Below are 20,980 nucleotides of genomic sequence, written 5' to 3' on the forward strand. Positions count from 1 at the left end.
GCTCTCTTTAAAAAAGCCTCGACGAGGATACAATCTAAATTTCCTTGGACGGAAAACATGGATGAAGAATATGTAATTCTTTTCTACAATGATATATTACAGAGCCAGGAATTCAATGAAATAACGTCACTTTCCGCCAACGGAGTGTTCTTAGTTACAATCATTCTCAGTGAATTTAGTCACATAGAAAAAAGTGGTTTATCAAAGATATGAGGTACAGGTGGAATATAAAATTGCGTCCCTTGAACGAAATGGCAGACGACAGAGAGAATTACACATTTAGCAAACACACTTATGCCTGTAGGAGCGCAAAGGTCACATGAGGTAAGGAAAAACCAGGTGTTTTCAATGAGCACAGATACCATTCCATATAGACCAAGGAGGGAATCAAGACAACTTACTCTAAACCTCAAAGGACTGAACTCAGCCCAATTTACACACCAGAAAAGATTATTGACAACTGGTCAGAATTTGAAAAACAATTTATCTATGTCTCTCTGGAGGAGAATCTAGTGGATGCACAGCAGCAAGCAACACAGCACGGAAAATCGGCTACACCCGGTGAGAAAAATAAACTGCAAAATAAAGGCAGTGAGTGACAGATAAATTCTTTGAGACTTCGTTCAGGGGCTGTGATTGGCGTTGTTTTCAGCATATATTCACACACAGAAAGATGGGACCTAAGGGAGGACAATCGTGGGTCTGAGTGTCTTCGTGAGCATGAGTCAGCAAAAGCAGCCCTTGTAGAATAACACTGCCTTGCCCTGATTCCATTGACCCGAAATCTCCAAATGTAGACGACCCTTCTACAGCGAACACATGCATGGGTCAGCCACAGGATGCTACCCCATTGGAACGGGAAAAAACATGAAAAGGCACCTCATCTTCTCATATCCTGGTGCTCGGGTTCAAGCTTCAAGCCACTTTCCTGAAAATATCCCCACTTGGGGAAGTCAGCACTTTCAAAACCTTCTTTCTTATAGCTTGGAATTGGTTCCATGGATGAACTACAATGGGGAAGAATAAGACACGATGCCTATATATTTGGACAGATATATGGTGCTCTAATTTCAACTGCTGAACAAGAATTGACCCAAGTCTAAGCTTGCTCTCAGAAGGAGAATAGGGCTTGAAAATTTCCCGCTGATTTGTGACCAGTTCCAAAAGTGGGAAGTTGAGCAGGGGATCTCAGGGAGCCTATAATTCATGGGCCTGCAGGATGGTCAAAGACACCTAATGTGGACAAATGACTTGGGTTGAGCCAGAGAAAAGAATTTGAGAGCAAGGCAGAATTGCAAAACTGGGATTTCAATAGGGAGAAGCGTCTCCCCTGGTAAGAACCTAGGATGTGGCTGTACTTCTTTAAACATGACTTTGTCGAAAAAGGGTGTATGCCTTTATCCTGAATATGTTTAGGATAAAGGCATAAACCATTTTTGGTCCACCAGGCAGGGGCTCGGTGCAAAACAACACTACATAGTGCTATCACTTCCCATCTAAACAAAGGGTCATCTACGAAAAGTGTAAACACTAGAAATTCAGGGTAGCATGGAGGTAAATCGTACCCACATTTTGTGGATCCCGGGATGAACAATTGGAATCGGCACCATGGCGAAGTCTATGGTGTATTCAAAAATAATGTAAGAAACAAAGCTACAGCACATAGGACACTTCCACTCAAGGACGTATACTTTCAAGAAAAACAAAGAATCTCAGGTCACAGGCAACCCAACGTTTACTGCTGCTCTTTTTCCAAAAGCCTAGACTAGGATACAATCTAAATTTCCTTGGACGGAAAACATGGATGGAGAATATGTGATTCTTATCTGCAATGATATATTACAGAGCCAGGAAATCTATGAAATAACGTCACTTGCCGCCACCGGAGTGTTCTTAGTTACAATCATTCTCAGTGAATTTAGTCCCATAGAAAAAAGTGGTTTATCAAAGATATGAGGTACAGGTGGAATATAAAATTGCATCCCTTGAACGAAATGGCAGACGACAGAAATAATTACACATTTAGCAAACCCACTTATGCCTGTAGGAGCGCAAAGGTCACTTGAGGTGAGGAAAAACCAGGTGTTTTCAATGAGCACAGATATCATTCCATGTAGACCAAAGTGGGAATCAAGACAACTTACTCTAAACATCAAAGGATTGAACTCAGCCCACTTTACACACCAAAAAAGTTTATTGACATCTGGTCATAATTTGAAAAACAATTTATCGATGTCTCTCTGGAAGAGAATGAAGTGGATGCACAGCAGCAAGCAACACAGCACTGAAAATCGGCTACACCCCGTGAGAAAAATAAACTGCCAAATAAAGGCAGTGAATGAGAGATAAATACTTCGAGACTTCATTCAGGGGCTGTGTTTGAAGTTGTTTTGAGCGTATATTAACACACAGAAAGATGGGACCTAAGGGAGGACACTCGTGGGTCTGAGTGTCTTCGTGAGCATGAGTCAGCAAATGCAGCCCTTGTCGAATAACACTGCCTTTTCCTGATTCCATGGACCCGAAATCTCCAAATGCAGACGACCCTTCCTACAGCGAACACATGCATGGGACAGCCACAGGATGCTACCCCACTGGAACGGCAAAAAAACATGAAAATCCACCCCATCTTCTCATATCCTGGTGCTCGGGTTCAAGCTTTCAGCCGCTTTTCTGAAAATATACCCAATTGGTGAAGTCAGCACTTTCAAAACACTCTTACTTATAACTTGGAATTGGTTCCATGGATGAACTACAATGGGGAAGAATAAGAGACGATGGCTATATATTTGGACAGGCACATGGCGCTCTAATTTCCAATGCTGAACAAGAATTGACCCAAGTCTAAGCTTGCTCTCGGAAGGAGAATTGGGCTTGAATATTTCCTGCTGCTTTGGGACCAGTTCCGAAAGTGGGAAGTTGAGCCGGGGATCTCAGGGAGCCTATAATTCATGGCCCTGCAGGATGGTAAAAGGCACGTAATGTGGAAAAATGACTTGGGTTGAACCAGAGAAAAGAACTTGAGAGCAAGGCAGAATTGCAAAACTGGGATTTCAAGAGGGAGAAGCGTCTCGCCTGGTAAGAACCTAGGATGTGGCAGTACTTCTTCAAACATGCCTTTGTCAAAAAAGGGTGTATGCCTTTATCCTGAATATCTTTAGGATAAAGGCATATACCGATTTTGGGGAACCAGGCAGGGGCTCGGTGCAAATCAACACTACATAATGCTATCACTTCCCATCAAAACAAAGGGTCATGTACGAAAAGTGTAAAGACAAGAAATGCAGGGTAACGTGGAGGTAAATTGTACCCACATTTTTTGGATTGTGGAATGACCAATTGCAATCGGCACCCTGGCGAATTCTATGGTGTATTCGAAGATAAAGTAAGAAACAATGCTACAGCACATAGGACACTTCCACTCAAGGACATATATTTTAAAGGAAACCAAAGAACCTCAGGTCACAGGCAACCGAACGTTTACTGCTGCTCTCTTTACAAAAGCCTCGACGAGGATACAATCTAAATTTCCTTGGACGGAAACATGGATGAAGAATATGTGATTCTTATCTACAATGATATATTACAGAGCCAGGAAATCAATGAAATAACGTCTCTTGGCGCCACCGGAGTGTTCTTAGTTACAATCATTCTCAGTGAATTTAGTCTCATAGAAAAAAGTGGTTTATCAAAGATATGAGGTACAGGTGGAATATAAAATTGCGTCCCTTGAATGAAATGGCAGACGACAGAGACAATTACACATTTAGCAAATACACTTATGCCTGTAGGAGCGCAAAGTTCACATGAGGTGAGGAAAAACCAGGTGTTTTCAATGAGCACAGATACCATTCCATATAGACCAAGGAGGGAATCAAGACAACTTACTCTAAACCTCAAAGGACTGAACTCAGCCCACTTTACACACCAGAAAAGATTATTGACAACTGGTCAGAATTTGAAAAACAATTTATCTATGTCTCTCTGGAAGAGAATCTAGTGGATGCACAGCAGCAAGCAACACAGCACGGAAAATCGGCTACACCCGGTGAGAAAAATAAACTGCAAAATAAAGGCAGTGAGTGACAGATAAATTTTTCGAGACTTCGTTCAGGGGCTGTGATTGGAGTTGTTTTCAGCATATATTAACACACAGAAAGATGGGACCTCAGGGAGGACAATCGTGGGTCTGAGTGTCTTCGTGAGCATGAGTCAGCAAATGCAGCCCTTGTAGAATAACACTGCCTTGCCCTGATTCCATTGACCCGATATCTCCAAATGTAGACGACCCTTCTACAGCGAACACATGCATGGGTCAGCCACAGAATGCTACCCCATTGGAACGGGAAAAAACATGAAAAGGCACCTCATCTTCTCGTATCCTGGTGCTCGGGTTCAAGCTTCCAGCCACTTTCCTGAAAATATCCCCACTTGGGGAAGTCAGCACTTTCAAAACCTTCTTTCTTATAGCTTGGAATTGGTTCCATGGATGAACTACAACGGGGAAGAATAAGACACGATGCCTATATATTTGGACAGGCATATGGTGCTCTAATTTCAACTGCTGAACAAGAATTGACCCAAGTCTAAGCTTGCTCTCAGAAGGAGAATAGGGCTTGAAAATTTCCCGCTGATTTGTGACCAGTTCCAAAAGTGGGAAGTTGAGCAGGGGATCTCAGCGAGCCTATAATTCATGGGCCTGCAGGGTGGTCAAAGACACCGAATGTGGACAAATGACTTGGGTTGAGCCAGAGAAAAGAACTTGAGAGCAAGGCAGAATTGCAAAAATGGGATTTCAAGAGGGAGACGCGTCTCGCCTGGTAAGAACATAGAATGTGGCAGTACTTCTTCAACCATGCCTTTGTCGAAAAACGGTGTATGCCTTTATCCTGAATATATTCCGAATAAAGGCATACACCATTTTTGGGCAACCAGGCAGGGGCTCGGTGCAAATCAACACTACATAGTGCTATCACTTCCCAGCTAAACAAAGGGTCATCTACGAAAAGTGTAAAGACTAGAAATTCAGGGAAGCATGGAGGTAAATCGTACCCACATTTTGTGGATTCCAGGATGAGCAATGGCAATCGGCACCCTGGCGAAGTCTATGGTGTATTCAAAAATATTGTAAGAAACAAACCTACAGCACATAGGACACTTCCACTCAAGGACGTATATTTTCAAGAAAACCAAAGAACCTCAGGTCACAGGCAACCCAACGTTTACTGCTGCTCTCTTTACAAAAGCCTCGACTAGGATACAATCTAAATTTCCTTGGACGGAAAACATGGATGGAGAATATGTGATTCTTATCTACAATGATATATTACTGAGCCAGGAAATCAATGAAATAACGTCACTTGCCGCCAAAGGAGTGTTCGTAGTTACAATCATTCTCAGTAAATTTAGTCACATAGAAAAAAGTGGTTTATCAAAGATATGAGGTACAGGTGGAATACAAAATTGCGTCCCATGAATGAAATGGCAGACGAGAGAAAGCATCACACATTTAGCAAACACACTTATGCCTGTAGGAGCGCGAAGGTCACTTGAGGTGAGGAACAACCAGGTGTTTCCAATGAGCACAGATACCATTCCATATAGACCAAAGAGGGAATCAAGACAACTTACTCTAAACCTCAAAGGACTGAACTCAGCCCACTTTACACACCAGAGAAGATTATTTACAACTGGTTAGAATTTGAAAAACAATTTATCGATGTCTCTCTGGAAGAGAATCAAGTGGATGCACAGCCGCAAGCAACACAGCACTGAAAATCGGCTACACACCGTGAGAAAAATAAACTGCAAAATAAAGGCAGTGAGTGAGAGATAAATTCTTTGAGACTTCGTTCAGGGGCTGTCATTGAAGTTGTTTTGAGCATATATTAACACACAGAAGGATCGGACCTAAGGGAGGACACTCGTGGGTCTGAGTGTCTTCGTGAGCATGAGTCAGCAAATGCAGCCCTTGTCGAATAACACTGCCTTTTCCTGATTCCATGGACCCGAAATCTCCAAATGCAGACGACCCTTCCTACAGCGAACACATGCATGGGACAGCCACAGGATGCTACCCCATTGGAACGGCAAAAAAACATGAAAATCCACCCCATCTTCTCATATCCTGGTGCTCGGGTTCAAGCTTTCAGCCGCTTTTCTGAAAATATACCCAATTGGTGAAGTCAGCACTTTCAAAACACTCTTACTTATAACTTGGAATTGGTTCCATGGATGAACTACAATGGGGAAGAATAAGAGACGATGGCTATATATTTGGACAGGCACATGGCGCTCTAATTTCCAATGCTGAACAAGAATTGACCCAAGTCTAAGCTTGCTCTCAGAAGGAGAATTGGGCTTGAAAATTTCCTGCTGCTTTGGGACCAGTTCCGAAAGTGGGAAGTTGAGCCGGGGATCTCAGGGAGCCTATAATTCATGGCCCTGCAGGATGGTAAAAGGCACGTAATGTGGAAAAATGACTTGGGTTGAACCAGAGAAAAGAACTTGAGAGCAAGGCAGAATTGCAAAACTGGGATTTCAAGAGGGAGAAGCGTCTCGCCTGGTAAGAACCTAGGATGTGGCAGTACTTCTTCAAACATGCCTTTTTCAAAAAAGGGTGTATGCCTTTATCCTGAATATATTCCGAATAAAGGCATACACCGTTTTTGGGGAACCAGGCAGGGGCTCGGTGCAAATCAAAACTACATAATGCTATCACTTCCCATCAAAACAAAGGGTCATGTACGAAAAGTGTAAAGACAAGAAATGCAGGGTAACGTGGAGGTAAATCGTACCCACATTTTGTGGATTGTGAGATGACCAATTGCAATCGGCACCCTGGCGAATTCTATGGTGTATTCGAAGATAAAGTAAGAAACAATGCTACAGCACTTAGGACACTTCCACTCAAGGACGTATATTTTCAAGGAAACCAAAGAACGTTAGGTCACAGGCAACCGAACGTTTACTGCTGCTCTCTTTACAAAAGCCTCGACTAGGATACAATCTAAATTTCCTTGGACGGAAACATGGATGAAGAATATGTGATTCTTATCTACAATGATATATTACAGAGCCAGGAAATCAATGAAATAACGTTACTTGGCGCCACCGGAGTGTTCTTAGTTACAATCATTCTCAGTGAATATAGTCACATAGAAAAAAGTGGTTTATCAAAGATATGAGGTACAGGTGGAATATAAAATTGCGTCCCTTGAATGAAATGGCAGACGACAGAGAGAATTACACATTTAGCAAACACACTTATGCCTGTAGGAGCGCAAAGGTCACATGAGGTGAGGAAAAACCAGGTGTTTTCAATGAGCACAGATACCATTCCGTATAGACCAAGGAGGGCATCAAGACAACTTACTCTAAACCTCAAAGGACTGAACTCAGCCCACTTTACACACCAGAAAAGATTATTGACAACTGGTCAGAATTTGAAAAACAATTTATCGATGTCTCTCTGGAAGAGAATCAAGTGGATGCACAGCAGCAAGCAACACAGCACGGAAAATCAGCTACACCCGGTGAGAAAAATAAACTGCAAAATAAAGGCAGTGAGGGAGAGATAAATTCTTCGAGGCTTCGTTCAGGGGCTGTGATTGGAGTTGTTTTCAGCATATATTAACACACAGAATGATGGGACCTAAGGGAGGACAATCGTGGGTCTGAGTGTCTTCATGAGCATGAGTCAGCAAATGCAGCCCTTGTAGAATAACACTGCCTTGCCCTGATTCCATTGACCCGAAATCTCCAAATGTAGACGACCCTTCTACAGCGAACACATGCATGGGTAAGCCACAGGATGCTACCCCATTGGAATGAGAAAAAACATGAAAAGGCACCTCATCTTCTCATATCCTGGTGTTGGGGTTCAAGCTTCCAGCCACTTTCCTGAAAATATCCCCTCTTGGGGAAGTCAGCACTTTCAAAACCTTCTTTCTTATAGCTTGGAATTGGTTCCATGGATGAACTACAACGGGGAAGAATAAGACACGATGCCTATATATTTGGACAGGCACATGGCGCTCTAATTTCAACTGCTGAACAAGAATTGACCCAAGTCTAAGCTTCCTCTCAGAAGGAGAATAGGGCTTGAAAATTTCCTGCTGCTTTGTGACCAGTTCCAAACGTAGGAAGTTGACAGGGGATCTCAGGGAGCCTATAATTCATGGGCCTGCAGGATGGTCAAAGACACCTAATGTGGAAAAATGACTTGGGTTTAACCAGAGAAAAGAACTTGAGAGCAAGGCAGAATTGCAAAACTGGGATTTCAAGAGGGAGAAGCGCCTCGCCTGGTAAGAACCTAGAATGTGGCAGTACTTCTTCAACCATGCCTTTGTCGAAAAACGGTGTATGCCTTTATCCTGAATATATTCCGAATAAAGGCATACACCGTTTTTGGGCAACCAGGCAGGGGCTCGGTGAAAATCAAAACTACATAATGCTGTCACTTCCCATCAAAACAAAGTGTCATGTAGGAAAAGTGTAAAGACAAGAAATGCAGGGTAACGTGGAGGTAAATCGTACTCACATTTTGTGGATTGTGAGATGACCAATTGCAATTGGCACCCTGGCGAAGTCTATGGTGTATTCGAAGATAAAGTAAGAAACAAAGCTACAGCACATAGGACACTTCCACTCAAGGACGTATATTTTCAGGAAAACCAAAGAACCTCAGGTCACAGGCAACCGAACGTTTACTGCTGCTCTCTTTAAAAAAGCCTCGACGAGGATACAATCTAAATTTCCTTGGACGGAAAACATGGATGAAGAATATGTAATTCTTTTCTACAATGATATATTACAGAGCCAGGAATTCAATGAAATAACGTCACTTTCCGCCACCGGAGTGTTCTTAGTTACAATCATTCTCAGTGAATTTAGTCACATAGAAAAAAGTGGTTTATCAAAGATATGAGGTACAGGTGGAATATAAAATTGCGTCCCTTGAATGAAATGGCAGACGACAGAGAGAATTACACATTTAGCAAACACACTTATGCCTGTAGGAGCGCAAAGGTCACATGAGGTAAGGAAAAACCAGGTGTTTTCAATGAGCACAGATACCATTCCATATAGACCAAGGAGGGAATCAAGACAACTTACTCTAAACCTCAAAGGACTGAACTCAGCCCAATTTACACACCAGAAAAGATTATTGACAACTGGTCAGAATTTGAAAAACAATATATCTATGTCTCTCTGGAGGAGAATCTAGTGGATGCACAGCAGCAAGCAACACAGCACGGAAAATCGGCTACACCCGGTGAGAAAAATAAACTGCAAAATAAAGGCAGTGAGTGACAGATAAATTCTTTGAGACTTCGTTCAGGGGCTGTGATTGGCGTTGTTTTCAGCATATAATCACACACAGAAAGATGGGACCTAAGGGAGGACAATCGTGGGTCTGAGTGTCTTCGTGAGCATGAGTCAGCAAAAGCAGCCCTTGTAGAATAACACTGCCTTGCCCTGATTCCATTGACCCGAAATCTCCAAATGTAGACGACCCTTCTACAGCGAACACATGCATGGGTCAGCCACAGGATGCTACCCCATTGGAACGGGAAAAAACATGAAAAGGCACCTCATCTTCTCATATCCTGGTGCTCGGGTTCAAGCTTCCAGCCACTTTCCTGAAAATATCCCCACTTGGGGAAGTCAGCACTTTCAAAACCTTCTTTCTTATAGCTTGGAATTGGTTCCATGGATGAACTACAATGGGGAAGAATAAGACACGATGCCTATATATTTGGACAGATATATGGTGCTCTAATTTCAACTGCTGAACAAGAATTGACCCAAGTCTAAGCTTGCTCTCAGAAGGAGAATAGGGCTTGAAAATTTCCCGCTGATTTGTGACCAGTTCCAAAAGTGGGAAGTTGAGCAGGGGATCTCAGGGAGCCTATAATTCATGGGCCTGCAGGATGGTCAAAGACACCTAATGTGGACAAATGACTTGGGTTGAGCCAGAGAAAAGAATTTGAGAGCAAGGCAGAATTGCAAAACTGGGATTTCAATAGGGAGAAGCGTCTCGCCTGGTAAGAACCTAGGATGTGGCAGTACTTCTTTAAACATGCCTTTGTCGAAAAAGGGTGTATGCCTTTATCCTGAATATGTTTAGGATAAAGGCATAAACCATTTTTGGTCCACCAGGCAGGGGCTCGGTGCAAAACAACACTACATAGTGCTATCACTTCCCATCTAAACAAAGGGTCATCTACGAAAAGTGTAAACACTAGAAATTCAGGGTAGCATGGAGGTAAATCGTACCCACATTTTGTGGATCCCGGGATGAACAATTGGAATCGGCACCATGGCGAAGTCTATGGTGTATTCAAAAATAATGTAAGAAACAAAGCTACAGCACATAGGACACTTCCACTCAAGGACGTATACTTTCAAGAAAAACAAAGAATCTCAGGTCACAGGCAACCCAACGTTTACTGCTGCTCTTTTTCCAAAAGCCTAGACTAGGATACAATCTAAATTTCCTTGGACGGAAAACATGGATGGAGAATATGTGATTCTTATCTGCAATGATATATTACAGAGCCAGGAAATCTATGAAATAACGTCACTTGCCGCCACCGGAGTGTTCTTAGTTACAATCATTCTCAGTGAATTTAGTCCCATAGAAAAAAGTGGTTTATCAAAGATATGAGGTACAGGTGGAATATAAAATTGCATCCCTTGAACGAAATGGCAGACGACAGAAATAATTACACATTTAGCAAACCCACTTATGCCTGTAGGAGCGCAAAGGTCACTTGAGGTGAGGAAAAACCAGGTGTTTTCAATGAGCACAGATATCATTCCATGTAGACCAAAGTGGGAATCAAGACAACTTACTCTAAACATCAAAGGATTGAACTCAGCCCACTTTACACACCAAAAAAGTTTATTGACATCTGGTCATAATTTGAAAAACAATTTATCGATGTCTCTCTGGAAGAGAATGAAGTGGATGCACAGCAGCAAGCAACACAGCACTGAAAATCGGCTACACCCCGTGAGAAAAATAAACTGCCAAATAAAGGCAGTGAATGAGAGATAAATACTTCGAGACTTCATTCAGGGGCTGTGTTTGAAGTTGTTTTGAGCATATATTAACACACAGAAAGATGGGACCTAAGGGAGGACACTCGTGGGTCTGAGTGACTTCGTGAGCATGAGTCAGCAAATGCAGCCCTTGTCGAATAACACTGCCTTTTCCTGATTCCATGGACCCGAAATCTCCAAATGCAGACGACCCTTCCTACAGCGAACACATGCATGGGACAGCCACAGGATGCTACCCCACTGGAACGGCAAAAAAACATGAAAATCCACCCCATCTTCTCATATCCTGGTGCTCGGGTTCAAGCTTTCAGCCGCTTTTCTGAAAATATACCCAATTGGTGAAGTCAGCACTTTCAAAACACTCTTACTTATAAATTGGAATTGGTTCCATGGATGAACTACAATGGGGAAGAATAAGAGACGATGGCTATATATTTGGACAGGCACATGGCGCTCTAATTTCCAATGCTGAACAAGAATTGACCCAAGTCTAAGCTTGCTCTCGGAAGGAGAATTGGGCTTGAAAATTTCCTGCTGCTTTGGGACCAGTTCCGAAATTGGGAAGTTGAGCCGGGGATCTCAGGGAGCCTATAATTCATGGCCCTGCAGGATGGTAAAAGGCACGTAATGTGGAAAAATGACTTGGGTTGAACCAGAGAAAAGAACTTGAGAGCAAGGCAGAATTGCAAAACTGGGATTTCAAGAGGGAGAAGCGTCTCGCCTGGTAAGAACCTAGGATGTGGCAGTACTTCTTCAAACATGCCTTTGTCAAAAAAGTGTGTATGCCTTTATCCTGAATATCTTTAGGATAAAGGCATATACCGATTTTGGGGAACCAGGCAGGGGCTCGGTGCAAATCAACACTACATAATGCTATCACTTCCCATCAAAACAAAGGGTCATGTACGAAAAGTGTAAAGACAAGAAATGCAGGGTAACGTGGAGGTAAATTGTACCCACATTTTGTGGATTGTGGGATGACCAATTGCAATCGCCACCCTGGCGAATTCTATGGTGTATTCAAAGATAAAGTAAGAAACAATGCTACAGCACTTAGGACACTTCCACTCAAGGACGTATATTTTCAAGGAAACCAAAGAACGTTAGGTCACAGGCAACCGAACGTTTACTGCTGCTCTCTTTACAAAAGCCTCGAGTAGGATACAATCTAAATTTCCTTGGACGGAAACATGGATGAAGAATATGTGATTCTTATCTACAATGATATATTACAGAGCCAGGAAATCAATGAAATAACGTAACTTGGCGCCACCGGAGTGTTCTTAGTTACAATCATTCTCAGTGAATATAGTCACATAGAAAAAAGTGGTTTATCAAAGATATGAGGTACAGGTGGAATATAAAATTGCATCCCTTGAATGAAATGGCAGACGAGAGAAAGCATCACACATTTAGCAAACACACTTATGCCTGTAGGAGCGCGAAGGTCACTTGAGGTGAGGAAAAAACAGGTGTTTTCAATGAGCACAGATACCATTCCATATAGACCAAAGAGGGCATCAAGACAACTTACTCTAAACCTCAAAGGACTGAACTCAGCCCACTTTAAACACCAGAAAAGATTATTTACAACTGGTTAGAATTTGAAAAACAATTTATCGATGTCTCTCTGGAAGAGAATCAAGTGGATGCACAGCAGCAAGCAACACAGCACTCAAAATCGGCTACACCCCGTGAGAAAAATAAACTGCAAAATAAAGGCAGTGAGGGAGAGATAAATTCTTCGAGACTTCATTCAGGTGCTGTGATTGGAGTTGTTTTGAGTATATATTAACACACAGAAAGATGGGACCTAAGGGAGGACAATCGTGGGTCTGAGTGTCTTCATGAGCATGAGTCAGCAAATGCAGTCCTTGTAGATTAACACTGCCTTGCCCTGATTCCATTGACCAGAAATCTCCAAATGTAGACGACCATTCTACAGCGAACACATGCATGGGTCAGCCACAGGATGCTACCCCATTGGAACGGGAAAAAACATGAAAAGGCACCTCATCTTCTCATATCCTGGTGCTCGGGTTCAAGCTTCCAGCCGCTTTTCTGAAAGTATCCCCACTTGGGGAAGTCAGCACTTTCAAAACCTTCTTTCTTATAGCTTGGAATTGGTTCCATGGATGAACTACAACGGGGAAGAATAAGAGACGATGGCTATATATTTGGACAGGCACATGGCGCTCTAATTTCAACTGCTGAACAAGAATTGACCCAAGTCTAAGCTTCCGCTCAGAAGGAGAATAGGGCATGAAAATTTCCTGCTGCTTTGTGAACAGTTCCAAACGTAGGAAGTTGACAGGGGATCTCAGGGAGCCTATAATTCATGGGCCTGCAGGATGGTCAAAGACACCTAATGTGGACAAATGACTTGGGTTATACCAGAGAAAAGAACGTGAGAGCAAGGCAGAATTGCAAAAATGGGATTTCAAGAGGGAGAAGTGTCTCGCCTGGTAAGAACCTAGGATGTGGCAGTACTTCTTCAACCATGCCTTTATCAAAAAAGGGTGTATGCCTTTATCCTGAATATATTCCGGATAAAGGCATACACCGTTTTGGGGCAACCAGGCAGGGACTCGGTGCAAATCAAAGCTACATAATGCTGTCACTTCCCATCAAAACAAAGAGTCATGTAGGAAAAGTGTAAAGACAAGAAATGCAGGGTAACGTGGAGGTAAATCGTACCCACATTTTGTGGATTGTCGGATGACCAATTGCAATTGGCACCCTGGCGAAGTCTATGGTGTATTCGAAAAGAAAGTAAGAAACAAAGATACAGCACATAGGACAATTCCACTCAAGGACGTATATTTTCAGGAAAACCAAAGAACCTCAGGTCACAGGCAACCGAACGTTTACTGCTGCTCTCTTTACAAAAGCCTCGACTAGGATACAATCTAAATTTCCTTGGACGGAAAACATGGATGGAGAATATGTGATTCTTATCTACAATGATATATTACAGAGGCAGGAAATCAATGAAATAACGTCACTTGGCGCCACCGGAGTGTTCTTAGTTACAATCATTCTCTGTGAATTTAGTCACATAGAAAAAAAGTGGTTTATCAAAGATATGAGGTACAGGTGGAATATAAAATTGCGTCCCTTGAACGAAATGGCAGACGACAGAGAGAATTACACATTTAGCAAACACACTTATGCCTGTAGGAGCGCAAAGGTCACATGAGGTAAGGAAAAACCAGGTGTTTTCAATGAGCACAGATACCATTCCATATAGACCAAGGAGGGAATCAAGACAACTTACTCTAAACCTCAAAGGACTGAACTCAGCCCAATTTACACACCAGAAAAGATTATTGACAACTGGACAGAATTTGAAAAACAATTTATCTATGTCTCTCTGGAGGAGAATCTAGTGGATGCACAGCAGCAAGCAACACAGCACGGAAAATCGGCTACACCCGGTGAGAAAAATAAACTGCAAAATAAAGGTAGTGAGTGACAGATAAATTCTTTGAGACTTCGTTCAGGGGCTGTGATTGGCGTTGTTTTCAGCATATAATCACACACAGAAAGATGGGACCTAAGGGAGGACAATCGTGGGTCTGAGTGTCTTCGTGAGCATGAGTCAGCAAAAGCAGCCCTTGTAGAATAACACTGCCTTGCCCTGATTCCATTGACCCGAAATCTCCAAATGTAGACGACCCTTCTACAGCGAACACATGCATGGGTCAGCCACAGGATGCTACCCCATTGGAACGGGAAAAAACATGAAAAGGCACCTCATCTTCTCATATCCTGGTGCTCGGGTTCAAGCTTCCAGCCACTTTCCTGAAAATATCCCCACTTGGGGAAGTCAGCACTTTCAAAACCTTCTTTCTTATAGCTTGGAATTGGTTCCATGGATGAACTACAATGGGGAAGAATAAGACACGATGCCTATATATTTGGACAGATATATGGTGCTCTAATTTCAACTGCTGAACAAGAATTGACCCAAGTCTAAGCTTGCTCTCAGAAGGAGAATAGGGCTTGAAAATTTCCCGCTGATTTGTGACCAGTTCCAAAAGTGGGAAGTTGAGCAGGGGATCTCAGGGAGCCTATAATTCATGGGCCTGCAGGATGGTCAAAGACACCTAATGTGGACAAATGACTTGGGTTGAGCCAGAGAAAAGAATTTGAGAGCAAGGCAGAATTGCAAAACTGGGATTTCAATAGGGAGAAGCGTCTCGCCTGGTAAGAACCTAGGATGTGGCAGTACTTCTTTAAACATGCCTTTGTCGAAAAAGGGTGTATGCCTTTATCCTGAATATGTTTAGGATAAAGGCATAAACCATTTTTGGTCCACCAGGCAGGGGCTCGGTGCAAAACAAAACTACATAGTGCTATCACTTCCCATCTAAACAAAGGGTCATCTACGAAAAGTGTAAACACTAGAAATTCAGGGTAGCATGGAGGTAAATCGTACCCACATTTTGTGGATCCCGGGATGAACAATTGGAATCGGCACCATGGCGAAGTCTATGGTGTATTCAAAAATAATGTAAGAAACAAAGCTACAGCACATAGGACACTTCCACTCAAGGACGTATACTTTCAAGAAAAACAAAGAATCTCAGGTCACAGGCAACCCAACGTTTACTGCTGCTCTTTTTCCAAAAGCCTAGACTAGGATACAATCTAAATTTCCTTGGACGGAAAACATGGATGGAGAATATGTGATTCTTATCTGCAATGATATATTACAGAGCCAGGAAATCAATGAAATAACGTCACTTGCCGCCACCGGAGTGTTCTTAGTTACAATCATTCTCAGTGAATTTAGTCCCATAGAAAAAAGTGGTTTATCAAAGATATGAGGTACAGGTGGAATATAAAATTGCATCCCTTGAACGAAATGGCAGACGACAGAAATAATTACACATTTAGCAAACCCACTTATGCCTGTAGGAGCGCAAAGGTCACTTGAGGTGAGGAAAAACCAGGTGTTTTCAATGAGCACAGATATCATTCCATGTAGACCAAAGTGGGAATCAAGACAACTTACTCTAAACATCAAAGGATTGAACTCAGCCCACTTTACACACCAAAAAAGTTTATTGACATCTGGTCATAATTTGAAAAACAATTTATCGATGTCTCTCTGGAAGAGAATGAAGTGGATGCACAGCAGCAAGCAACACAGCACTGAAAATCGGCTACACCCCGTGAGAAAAATAAACTGCCAAATAAAGGCAGTGAATGAGAGATAAATACTTCGAGACTTCATTCAGGGGCTGTGTTTGAAGTTGTTTTGAGCATATATTAACACACAGAAAGATGGGACCTAAGGGAGGACACTCGTGGGTCTGAGTGACTTCGTGAGCATGAGTCAGCAAATGCAGCCCTTGTCGAATAACACTGCCTTTTCCTGATTCCATGGACCCGAAATCTCCAAATGCAGACGACCCTTCCTACAGCGAACACATGCATGGGACAGCCACAGGATGCTACCCCACTGGAACGGCAAAAAAACATGAAAATCCACCCCATCTTCTCATATCCTGGTGCTCGGGTTCAAGCTTTCAGCCGCTTTTCTGAAAATATACCCAATTGGTGAAGTCAGCACTTTCAAAACACTCTTACTTATAAATTGGAATTGGTTCCATGGATGAACTACAATGGGGAAGAATAAGAGACGATGGCTATATATTTGGACAGGCACATGGTGCTCTAATTTCCAATGCTGAACAAGAATTGACCCAAGTCTAAGCTTGCTCTCGGAAGGAGAATTGGGCTTGAAAATTTCCTGCTGCTTTGGGACCAGTTCCGAAATTGGGAAGTTGAGCCGGGGATCTCAGGGAGCCTATAATTCATGGCCCTGCAGGATGGTAAAAGGCACGTAATGTGGAAAAATGACTTGGGTTGAACCAGAGAAAAGAACTTGAGAGCAAGGCAGAATTGCAAAACTGGGATTTCAAGAGGGAGAAGCGTCTCGCCTGGTAAGAACCTAGGATGTGGCAGTACTTCTTCAAACATGCCTTTGTCAAAAAAGTGTGTATGCCTTTATCCTGAATATCTTTAGGATAAAGGCATATACCGATTTTGGGGAACCAGGCAGGGGCTCGGTGCAAATCAACACTACATAATGCTATCACTTCCCATCAAAACAAAGGGTCATGTACGAAAAGTGTAAAGACAAGAAATGCAGGGTAACGTGGAGGTAAATTGTACCCACATTTTGTGGATTGTGGGATGACCAATTGCAATCGCCACCCTGGCGAATTCTATGGTGTATTCGAAGATAAAGTAAGAAACAATGCTACAGCACTTAGGACACTTCCACTCAAGGACGTATATTTTCAAGGAAACCAAAGAACGTTAGGTCACAGGCAACCGAACGTTTACTGCTGCTCTCTTTACAAAAGCCTCGAGTAGGATACAATCTAAATTTCCTTGGACGGAAACATGGATGAAGAATATGTGATTCTTATCTACAATGATATATTACAGAGCCAGGAAATCAATGAAATAACGTAACTTGGCGCCACCGGAGTGTTCTTAGTTACAATCATTCTCAGTGAATATAGTCACATAGAAAAAAGTGGTTTATCAAAGATATGAGGTACAGGTGGAATATAAAATTGCATCCCTTGAATGAAATGGCAGACGAGAGAAAGCATCACACATTTAGCAAACACACTTATGCCTGTAGGAGCGCGAAGGTCACTTGAGGTGAGGAAAAAACAGGTGTTTTCAATGAGCACAGATACCATTCCATATAGACCAAAGAGGGCATCAAGACAACTTACTCTAAACCTCAAAGGACTGAACTCAGCCCACTTTACACACCAGAAAAGATTATTTACAACTGGTTAGAATTTGAAAAACAATTTATCTATGTCTCTCTGGAAGAGAATCAAGTGGATGCACAGCAGCAAGCAACACAGCACTCAAAATCGGCTACACCCCGTGAGAAAAATAAACTGCAAAATAAAGGCAGTGAGGGAGAGATAAATTCTTCGAGACTTCGTTCAGGTGCTGTGATTGGAGTTGTTTTGAGTATATATTAACACACAGAAAGATGGGACCTAAGGGAGGACAATCGTGGGTCTGAGTGTCTTCATGAGCATGAGTCAGCAAATGCAGTCCTTGTAGATTAACACTGCCTTGCCCTGATTCCATTGACCAGAAATCTCCAAATGTAGACGACCATTCTACAGCGAACACATGCATGGGTCAGCCACAGGATGCTACCCCATTGGAACGGGAAAAAACATGAAAAGGCACCTCATCTTCTCATATCCTGGTGCTCGGGTTCAAGCTTCCAGCCGCTTTTCTGAAAGTATCCCCACTTGGGGAAGTCAGCACTTTCAAAACCTTCTTTCTTATAGCTTGGAATTGGTTCCATGGATGAACTACAACGGGGAAGAATAAGAGACGATGGCTATATATTTGGACAGGCACATGGCGCTCTAATTTCAACTGCTGAACAAGAATTGACCCAAGTCTAAGCTTCCGCTCAGAAGGAGAATAGGGCATGAAAATTTCCTGCTGCTTTGTGAACAGTTCCAAACGTAGGAAGTTGACAGGGGATCTCAGGGAGCCTATAATTCATGGGCCTGCAGGATGGTCAAAGACACCTAATGTGGACAAATGACTTGGGTTATACCAGAGAAAAGAACGTGAGAGCAAGGCAGAATTGCAAAAATGGGATTTCAAGAGGGAGAAGTGTCTCGCCTGGTAAGAACCTAGGATGTGGCAGTACTTCTTCAACCATGCCTTTATCAAAAAAGGGTGTATGCCTTTATCCTGAATATATTCCGGATAAAGGCATACACCGTTTTGGGGCAACCAGGCAGGGACTCGGTGCAAATCAAAGCTACATAATGCTGTCACTTCCCATCAAAACAAAGAGTCATGTAGGAAAAGTGTAAAGACAAGAAATGCAGGGTAACGTGGAGGTAAATCGTACCCACATTTTGTGGATTGTCGGATGACCAATTGCAATTGGCACCCTGGCGAAGTCTATGGTGTATTCGAAAAGAAAGTAAGAAACAAAGATACAGCACATAGGACAATTCCACTCAAGGACGTATATTTTCAGGAAAACCAAAGTACCTCAGGTCACAGGCAACCGAACGTTTACTGCTGCTCTCTTTACAAAAGCCTCGACTAGGATACAATCTAAATTTCCTTGGACGGAAAACATGGATGGAGAATATGTGATTCTTATCTACAATGATATATTACAGAGGCAGGAAATCAATGAAATAACGTCACTTGGCGCCACCGGAGTGTTCTTAGTTACAATCATTCTCTGTGAATTTAGTCACATAGAAAAAAAGTGGTTTATCAAAGATATGAGGTACAGGTGGAATATAAAATTGCGTCCCTTGAACGAAATGGCAGACGACAGAGAGAATTACACATTTAGCAAACACACTTATGCCTGTAAGAGCGAAGAGGTCACATGAGGTGAGGAAAAACCAGGTGTTTTCAAGGAGCACAGATACCATTCCATATAGACCAAAGAGGGAATCAAGACAACTTACTCTAAACCTCAAAGGACTGAACTCAGCCCACTTTACACACCAGAAAAGATTATTGGCAATGGTCAGAATTTGAAAAACAATTTATCGATGTCTCTCTGGAAGAGAATCTAGTGGATGTACAGCAGCAAGCAACACAGCATGGAAAATCGGCTAAACCCCGTGAGAAAAATAAACTGCAAAATAAAGGCAGTGAGTGACAGATAAATTCTACGAGACTTCATTCAGTGGCTGTGACTGAAGTTGTTTTGAGTATATATTAACACACAGAAAGATGGGACCTAAGGGAGGACAATCATGGGTCTGAGTGTCTTCATGAGCATGAGTCAGCAAATGCAGTCCTTGTAGATTAACACTGCCTTGCCCTGATTCCATTGACCAGAAATCTCCAAATGTAGACGACCATTCTACAGCGAACACATGCATGGGTCAGCCACAGGATTCTACCCCATTGGAATGGGAAAAATCATGAAAAGTCACCTTATTTTCTCATATCCTGGTGCTCGGGTTCAAGCTTCCAGCCGCTTTTCTGAAAGTATTCCCACTTGGGGAAGTCAGCACTTTCAAAACACTCTTTCTTATAGCTTGGAATTGGTTCCATGGATGAACTACAATGGGGAAGAATAAGACACGATGCCTATATATTTGGACAGGCACGTGGTGCTCTAATTTCAACTGCTGAACAAGAATTGACCCAAGTCTAAGCTTGCTCTCAGAAGGAGAATAGGACTTGAAAATTTCCTGCTGCTTTGTGACCAGTTCCGAAAGTGGGAAGTTGAGCAGGGGATCTCAGGGAGCCTATAATTCATGGCCCTGCAGGATGGTCAAAGACACCTAATGTGGAAAAATGACTTGGGTTGAGCCATAGGAAAGAACTTGAGAGCAAGGCAGAATTGCAAAACTGGGATTTCAAGAGGGAGAATCGTCTCGCCTGGTAAGAACCTAGAATGTGGCAGTACTTCTTCAACCATGCCTTTGTCGAAAAACGGTGTATGCCTTTATCCTGAATATATTCCGAATAAAGGCATACACCGTTTTTGGGCAACCAGGCAGGGGCTCGGTGCAAATCAAAACTACATAATGCTGTCACTTCCCATCAAAACAAAGTGTCATGTAGGAAAAGTGTAAAGACAAGAAATGCAGGGTAACGTGGAGGTAAATCGTACCCAACTTTTTTGGATTGTGAGATGACCAATTGCAATTGGCACCCTGGTGAAGTCTACGGTGTATTCGAAGATAAAGTAAGAAACAAAGCTACAGCACATAGGACACTTCCACTCAAGGACGTATATTTTCAGGAAAACCAAAGAACCTCAGGTCACAGGCAACCGAACGTTTACTGCTGCTCTCTTTACAAAAGCCTCGACTAGTATACAATCTAAATTTCCTTGGACGGAAAACATGGA

This window comes from Kogia breviceps, chromosome 20 (assembly GCF_026419965.1).
Source record: "Kogia breviceps isolate mKogBre1 chromosome 20, mKogBre1 haplotype 1, whole genome shotgun sequence".
In the NCBI taxonomy this organism is placed as follows: Eukaryota; Metazoa; Chordata; class Mammalia; order Artiodactyla; family Physeteridae; genus Kogia; species Kogia breviceps.